Source organism: Caretta caretta, chromosome 10 (genome assembly GCF_965140235.1).
Source record: "Caretta caretta isolate rCarCar2 chromosome 10, rCarCar1.hap1, whole genome shotgun sequence".
NCBI classification, from domain to species: Eukaryota; Metazoa; Chordata; order Testudines; family Cheloniidae; genus Caretta; species Caretta caretta.
Window position 1 is genome coordinate 11,565,510 of NC_134215.1, and position 9,073 is coordinate 11,574,582.

A 9,073-nucleotide genomic window follows, 5' to 3' on the forward strand; every position below is an offset into this window, starting at 1 on the left:
GCCACTAATTTGATCAGTGGAAATAAAACGATCATCTCAGGATTCAGTCAGTGCTGTTCGGGGCAGGGGAAGACAGCAGGTTGGCCGGATGGTGAATCCTCCAGCATCCTCCTCCTGGGCCCTGTTGAAATTCGCCTGTTTTAACTTGTCTGTATGCCTCATTAGGGAGATGTACTGGAAAACACAAAGCAGATCCAAGCAGCTTTCTTCACAGGAAAAGCTTTCATCACATAATAGTCTGAGGCTTGTTTGATGCCTGGTTTGAAACGCAGCTGAATAAAAACAGAGAAGGAGTTTGAATACTAATAGGCAGCTGGAATGACAAGAGACTTTTTCTTCACTCTCCTGCTGTAGAAAATACCACAGAAATTTTGTGTGTGGGGCCGGGGGGCAAGGGGGTTGATTCACAGTTAATCTTAAAACTACGGCTTCCACTGTAAATGAAAATAAGCACTCATATTCCAGTCTTGTTGCCATGGAGAGAGCTGTTTAATTAACCACAACCTTCATGCCACAAAAGTATCCAGGAAAATATTACAGAATTCTCTATGAGATGCTTCAGTTCTGTCATTATTTTCTTGGTTTTTGCGTAGTACCAGAATTTGCTAGAAGTCCTTCAAGTGCTTAGTACAATATAGTGCAACACAGTTTTGCTGTACATGCAAACTGAGCTGGGATGCTGCTGCGAGAAACATGGTTTAGGAGCCTGGGTTAAACAGAAAAAGGATTACATTTAGACTAAATACATAAGACCAGTTTCCCTGGTAGGGTCTCTACAGATGGGGCATTCCAAGAGAGAGAGAACCTGTCCCTCTAAGCCCCCTTTATGTTGCACCAGGACAATGCAGAATTGGACTTGTAATCTCTTTATTTGAAAGTATGCATGTGGCATAAATTTGTTTGGCCTCAGTTAAATTACCTGTGCCCAGTGGAATCCATTCAACTAATCTTATGGACTGTGGCTTAAGGACAGAGTGCTGGGGATCCCAGCTCCTTGAAGCAACCTCCCTTGGCCTTGCCTGCACATCAAGGTAGGATGTACATCTCTGGCAGTGCCCAAGATTTTACTCAAACACCAGCTCTTCATCCTGAGCACAGCGGCAGAGAGACTCTAGCCTAGCGATTGCATGGAGGGGTCTGGGGCTGCCAACAACACTGAGGTGGGGGACCTGGCACAAGCACAGGAAATACAGCTGTCAGAAAAACTCCAGCATGTTCACCCATCCCTGCCCTGCAGCTCCCCTTTTTGAAGAGAAGTGCTGTTTGTGTTTCAGAGAGTGCTGATCCTGTTGGCCAGCCTCTACCTGCCAGTGTCTGTCAGACACTGCAATAAAGAGTAACCCCAGGGCATGAACAGCCCGCCACAGGGACCCCACCCACAGAAACCTCTCCTCCCCTAGTGGTGCAATGCCTTGCTAACCCAGCTGCTCTCCTTCACACCAGCGGCCCCAAGGCTCTGCTTTATAATGGGTGTCGGAGTGCTCTCCTTCATAATAAATAAGAGTTTGGCAGATCGTCAAACATTTGCTCAATCCCAACCTTGAAGCTGAATCCAAACACAATCTAAGCAAAGCCTTCACCTCATCAGCCCCAAGGAAACACACCAGGGTGAGGAGCCACGTTCCACTCTGTGCTGCAGCCCCTCACACCATGTCTGGTCACAGCCCAGCAGGAGGGCTAGCAGGCTGGTCAGCGGTTAGGACACTAGCCTGGGGTTTGGGGCTCCTGGGCTCAGTTGTTCCCCATTCTGCTGGCTGCTGCAGACTCCCTGTGTGATCTTGGGCCAGTAACAATGTCGCTGTACCTGAGCTCCTTATGTGGGCTGTAGCACTGTCCTGCTACATGAAGATAGCTACATTAAAGATTGTGAGGTGCTCAGACACTATGATGATGGAGGCCATATAGATACCTACGACAGATGAAGCTTTTAAAGGAAAACTCCGCTTGACCCTAATCATTATTGCATCCTGCCATTACAGGGGGACTTTCAACTGACGATCTGATTTAGGAAGGTACCAAAAGATCTAGCCTTTCTGAAGGCTTGCGGTTACAGCCCTGGCCCTCTGCTGCTCAGGCCCTGTACTCTTGGGACCTGTCCTAGTCTGAGGGCCATAAGCCAGGTAAGATGTGCTGTAGCAAAGGCACCCAGTCGGATGGGATAGAGAGGGTCGTGGGATAACGCAGCAAGGGGCTGAATTTATGGCACCCTCTGGCCAGAGAGCTCTGTGTTTGCCACAGAATCAAAAGCCACTGGCTTGGAGACGACAAACAGCTCAACGATGATTATCCCCATGGGTGATCAAGACTCAAGGCTGTTAAGTTGCTTGCTCAGGGTCACATGGAAAGTCAGTATTACAACCAGGAATAGAACCCAGTTTTCCTGGCTCCCATCCCCTCTTCTAACCTGTACACACACTTGTGAGCATGGGAGCATTGCTACTAAGCAGAACAGAAGTCAAGTCTCACTCTCAGACTGTGGGGACTTCCTACGCCACTCAGGCCATTGTGCTTTTTAACAGTGATGGAACACTGCAGTGCTGCATAATTCTGATGGCTCGAACCTGGAGCGCTCGGGAACATACAGCTACGGAGAGCTACCGGGCAGGTCATACCAGGAGCTGGCACAACTGGTGCTGACAAGGCACACCTAAAACAGGTACCAATATAAAGGGCTGTGTGCAGTCACTGTGAGCTCCCGGGCACAATGGCAAAATGTAACCTGCCTGGTTGGCTGTACTCTGCCTCCGCCACAGGGAGCAATGAGGTCAGGTCTTCTCTGACATTGGTTAGGAGTAACTCCACTGAAGCCACCGGTGTGAAAGAGAAGAGCAATGGGCCCAGAAAGCCAAGCTGGCTCACTTCTAACTGGGCTTAAACCGGAAGATTCAGCCATGGTGGTGAGTTAGGATTGCCTCCCTTGGTAAGCAGGAATGAGGAGAGCCCATGTTGTGTGGGTTTGACCTTTCAGTGCCGTGGGATGGAACACCAAGCAACTCAATAGGATTAAATCAGCCATACCATGCTCAGGGGCATCAAAACCCAGTGCTGGTGCCACAAAAAAAAAAAAAAATCCCTAGTACAGTGAGATTCTACAGGCAAGGTTTTATCAGCCAGATCCTGATCTCAGTTACTCTGGTGTAAATTTGGAGCAACTCCACTGAAATCTGCTTAAGGCAATAGAGTCAATAGACATAAGTGGGTTTATTGGAGATTTACCCCAGTGTACCTGAGAGCAGCCTTTGACCCAGAATCCTAAGGAGAAAACTAGGCTAGCTGGCAGACGAGATGGGAGATACAGTATAAAACAGGATCCCTAGTGGGAGAAACTTGAGGTATTGCAGATGAAGAAGGGCCAGCTGGCAGCTCAGCATTTTCAGATCATCTTGACCTTGTCTGGAGGGACTCACTTCTCAGCCTCAGGAGGGGGAGACGGGCCGGGGGCGGGACGAGGACTTTTCCCTTGGTGCTTCCCTAATTTAGAACCTCATTTCCATTCTTGTGCTCTCTTGAGAGCCTGAGGATTCCTTCACTGTTTTTACAGTTTGTGCTGCTTTCTCTCCCCCTCTGTTTGCCTTTTCCTCTCACCAGTGACATGAAACTGAATTAAATCTTGTTGGGGGAGAGGGAGGAGACAAAGAGTCTCCTGGGCTTTGTGGTTTCATTAAGTTTTCCAGAGATATAGACATGATTCAAAATGCCCCTTGAGGTAATGTCAGACTGAGTGGCTCAAGGGGGTTTGTCCTACAGGCCAGGAATGGGTGGCTGCAGAATTAGTAACACTCTTCATTATTTCACTCAGTGGGGTTCTCAGTTCTTTTGGTTCAGGCTCTGATCCGATACTGCCGACAGCCCCTGCTGAGGGAGTGAGATGCTGGAGTTGGTAGCATTGATTTTTCGGAGATCATGCTGCCAGTACCCTCCAGGTACAGGAGAGAGGTGCTGAAATTGTAGTGTTTGTGTTGTCTGTAGCCTAGGGCGAGCTGCTGAGACAATAGGTCAGCAGGTCTAGTGCTACTGCCAGGTGAGCCAAGAAGATGGTGAGTCTATGACATTGGCATCACTGAGATGGATTCTGCAGCTGTCCCAGGCTGAGCCAGCTCTGTGATGGACTTGTACATTTGTGCAATGGTCTGTTACCTGCACACTGTAGGGCACCCACCTTTACACAGTTCCTAGGGCTCAAGGCATAACCCAGTTGATTTAGGCACCCCCACCCTTTCCTGGGGTGAAAGGCACCTACCTGTACCCAGCTCCCTAGGGCTCAGGGTATAATCTGGTTAATTTAAGTACCCACCCATACTCAGTTCTTAGGCTCCGGGAGTATTCTTCAGCAGGTTTGCGAGGCCTTTTACCAGTGAAAGAGCCTTACATAGTAATATCCTTAACCTCTATTTATTAACAGTTACCAAAAAAGAAATCACACGCTAAGCATATAATGCTCACCACTCCCAATAAGGCAGAGAAACGTTTCCTGATGGCCAGTTAGGATCAGGTCACCTGGAGACTCCAGCTTCTGCACAGTGTGGCTGATAGGGTGTTGAGGTCAAGCAGCTCTGATCCTGGGGCTGTCCCCTGAAGTAGGTTCCAAAGAACTTCCTTTTGAACCCCAGTTTATATAGTGAAACTTGAGTCCTGCTTAGCTGTACCTTAACCAATCATTTTAGCAAAGTCTTACAAAATAATTCTTTGATCAATCCTAACAATTCTTTACCCAGTCATACCCCACCACCTTAGTTGATTTACACCTTGCAAAATTAGCTATGTAACAGACAGAAACAATAAAAAACCAGACAGAAACCAGACAGATAAACAATAGAGAAGTAGGGACCATAAAGGTAAAAAAACAAAGAAGTAGATCTTTCACACCCATAACTGTTGATAAGTGATTCCTTGCCAGACAGAATGCTATCAAAGGAAGTTTTCTTTAAACATTTTAAGAGATTCCTTGCTTATCTGGTGATGGTGGGTACTATTCGGAGGGGTGCCTTCTTAACTGCTCCATATCACATTGTTTTGATATAATTTAGATGGAATGTAAGGATGTGATTTTCTGCCTCTTGGCTCATGGCTGCTGCTGTCCTAATGTGGCTGCAGGCCTCAGACCTTACAGGTCAGAGAATTCAATGCCTTGCTGGTGCTGCTTATCCTAGTACTGGTTAGCTTCTCTCACCTTGCTCTTGTGGTGACCATCATCTTGGCTGACACACCTGGGAGTGAAGTCAGGGGCTCCAGCATTCAGAGCAGCTAGAGCTAGACAGCCCAACTCTGTAGCTGGGGGCTGAAACAGACTCAAATTGTCTGCAGATCAGCACAGAATAGGACACGCAATTCACACTGACCGGTGTTACACTCTCATGCGTGTATGTTAATGTCGTGTTTGATGTGCCGCCATTCTGTCTCGTTGAAAGCATGCATCTCCTTCCAGTGAGGTTGGCATGGAGACAGCATGAAGACCGCATATACAGTATAGGAGGAGGAAGCTTGCATGGTAAGATTCCCCTCTTCCTGGCCTCATTCACTAGCTCAGGGACACTGGGGGCGGGGGGGGGGGCGGGGGGAGGAGAACACTCTTGAGAACTGTCCTAGTTTGAGGACCGTAAACCATGGACAATGTGCAGTAACCAAGGCCCCAGGTAAATGGGGTGGCGGGCTAAGTGGGATAACACAGAGAGAGCTGAATTTATGGCACCCTCTGGCTCCTTTAGAGATTGCTGCATTTGACAGAGAACTAAAAGCAACTGACTTGGAAGGGGAAGGATGAAAGGCTAAGAGAAAAGAAAGGATTATCTTTTTCTTTTTTTTTAAAGCAGCGGAGGAAAAGGAGAAACCATAGCAACAGTGGGGCTCCTTTGGACTTAACACTCCACAGACAAGGCCTTGATGTTAACATTCTGCCTGCACTCAGTTTGGACAATCCTCAGTAAATCTTGTTAACAGACCCAGTTCCCCCCCTCTCCCCCCAGCTCCACACACCCACACACCCCTTCTGTTCCCTGACCTGCCATTAGAAAAGTGATTTCCAGAAGATGGAATCAGTCACAGCCCTGTGTTCCCATCTTCTCTGTGCAAAGGAAGAGGTGGTGGTGAAGGGGGGCTGAGGGTGGGAGGGCGATCCTGTTAACAAACCTTGGCTAAACAGGCTGCCTCAGGCCTTCCACACAGAGTCTGTCCCCCCGCATTGATATTGAAATAAGGTGCAATCCATCATGCTACCAATAGGCCCCTTTCACAGAGGCTGAAAAGAGCCACTATCAACGGGAGGGAGAAAAACTTGTCAAGGGGAAGGCCAGACTAAAGCGTGGCAGGTGTGTTATGGAGAGGGAGCCTGTTGGAATGAGAGGGTGATTCATTGCCCTTGTCAGGGGAACAGCTTCATGCTCTTGCCAGGAAGGGCTCTGTCAGCAGCAGCAGAGCCCTGTATGCAGCTCCATGGTGGGGGCCAGGTGCCCCTTGGTATAGGGAAGGAACAGGAGAATGATCAGATGCAGAGGAATTGGGAGACAGCTGGCTCTGTACAGGCCCAGGGAGAGTGCTGGCATGTGGGATGGAAAATCGCCTTTCTTTGTTCATATTTATGGGAATCCCCTTTCTGTAGGTGTCTAAGTAATTTGGAGAGTGAGATTGGGGAATTCTTGTACATTTGAAAGGGAGGCACCAACCTGTATGGTGATGGGGATAAACATCTACTGAGCAGGGCTTGATAGAGACCACCAAACTCCTTTCACTTGGGACCAGAGCCCAGGCCTCAAGAGGCAGCATTGTATGTTCACCCACTGCACCTCCTGGAGCCACATAAGAGTGAGACCTTGGATTACTGGACATTAGCAAATGCTACTGTGCAATCCCATCACCAAATTAACTGGTTCTAATCCCCACCCTAAAACCCATTTTAATCCATGTTGCTGCAGTTCGCTTAGGACCACTTGATTGCCTTATGTGTCCAAGCTCCATAGTGGGATTAGGCTGGTACCCAGTGCTGGCACAGCAGTCAGGGAGGTGCTGTACTTGACCTTTAGTGATACACTCACCCTGTGCTGGTGGCTAGGCATGAAGAAGTTGAAGATCACATAGCACTTTTTGAAAAGCGTTGGAGACCCTATGAAATAAATGACTTGGGCAATGCCATAGACAGTGGTAGAATTAGAACTCAGGAGCTGATGATGCTAAACTCTGGGCTTGAACTGCTAAAGCACTGTGTAGGGTCTAAAATACCTAGTATATCTTAGAGTCCATTCCCACAATAAAGGCGGGCTTTATCAGATAATAAATTGTCTCTACAAAATAGATCCTAACATCCAATGCTATGTACAGCATGGGCCATTGCTAACCGCACAAAGGCTACTGCATTGCAATATGCAGTCACGGCACTCCCAGTGGCTAACTACCTGAAACTAGGTGCAATGGGAAACCTTGAGTCCTAGCAAACTAGAGATAGGCCTGAACCAAAGCACCCAGATGGGAAAACCAACACAGTCTGGGGGAGCAGGGCAGTCTCTGACTCCAGATCCAGAGCTGAAATTCCTAGCAAGCCCTTTGCCTACAATGGGCTGAACTCAAGCCCAGGACTCAAACACTCTTGAACTTTGGGGTATTCAAGACCCAGGACTCAGTTTTGTAGGTCTGGCCCATCTCTGTCAAAAAAATAATAGATTTTGTTCTACGCCACTACTAACCTGGTGGGATGGCTCTGTTAGAAGAAACCTGAGGGCCAGGTCCTGATCTGAGTAACATTGGGGTCACTCCAGAGTAACTCCATTGCAGCCACCATAGGTACTTCAGACTCACACTGGGTTTGTCCCCAAGTCTCTATATTCAGTGAGCACTATATTCAGTTCTACCCACCTGGATGCCATAATGAGCCACCCTGAGAATGCGAAATGACCATCGAGATCCAATTATATCCAATCCACAAGCAGCTGCTGTTTATTTACTTGGCTGCTTCCTACCTATGAAAGACAGAGCAAGGGGAGACGTGCTTCTCATATCCGTTGAAGGTGCAGCTCCCGAGGAGCTGTGGTGCACTGGCAGGACCATTGTTCTGAAGCTAACAGAATTGACTGTGACACTGGATATTTCCTCCTCTAAGCTGTAAACATTGTCAGGCCCTAGCTGCAGCAGGTTTGGCCTTTCCCACAGCAGACAATGCTGATATGTGGGCTAGGGCCCTGGGGAAGCCCACATCTGCCTGCAGAGGAGGGCGGCCAGCTAGTGTGTCCTGTGGGGGAGGGGGATGGAGGAAGGAAAGCAGCAGGCCTGCAGAACCACACTAACCCAGGGGAGGCTGAGGGAGGGGGAATTTATTTGTTTATTTATTTTAAAGAAAACCATATAAACCTTATCATTAATTAAGCAACAAACTGAGACACTGAGCTCCTCTGTCTTGCAGCTATGAGAGCATTTCGGTTCCAATGGAAAAATCACTCCCCTTCGCACAGTCTTCGTCATGCTGGTGCCATGTTCCAAATTCAGCCTAGGTCTCTCCATGCAGCAGGCAAGGATTGCAAAACACCTCCAGAACAGGGATGGATGTAGCCTCCCTGTTCAAAAGGGGCACTATGCTACGCTCTTCTTCCACACGAGATTGTGTTGTAGTCCAGGGATCACTCCCAGCAGCTCCCTCCACTCCCATCCCTAATCCTGGCCCACTGTCGAAGGGAGGCCCCGGAGGGGTGGGGGAAGGGACTGGAGAGCAAACCTTCCCTGCACTCACTCTGTAGCGGTGGCTCCTATCCCGCTCTGGGGGTTGTGACCTGGCGCACAGGGTCAGAGCACCACTCAGGTTTGGCCAGGCACCCCTCCGTCATGATGGAGGGGCAGCTGGGCCAAATTTGAGAGAGTGCCATTGCAACCTGGCACATGGAGTTGCAGCCCCACTCAGGTTTGGCTCCCTGGGTTCAATGATATCTCTGGGCAATGATATGACTGACCCATGAACCCATGCCAATGCCTCCCCTGCTCCAGAATGTGTCCCATTTTCCTTCTTCCTCAAAACTGCAGTTTCTTCAGCCAGTGCCCAGGATCTATGTGAAATCTACTCCTAGAGCAAAGTCCATGGGCCAGATCCCCAGCTTGC

The 9,073-nt window shown here is 48.8% G+C and overlaps 1 long non-coding RNA gene across 1 annotated transcript; it reads right to left on the minus strand.

The window, feature by feature from the left end:
* Positions 1-467: 467 nt before the first annotated feature.
* Positions 468-5,160, minus strand: LOC142073320 (uncharacterized). The gene is made up of 2 exons (XR_012670129.1): positions 4,444-5,160; positions 468-706 (listed from the first exon to the last, which is right to left on the minus strand). It is a non-coding gene; the product is annotated as an uncharacterized LOC142073320 (long non-coding RNA).
* Positions 5,161-9,073: the final 3,913 nt, after the last annotated feature.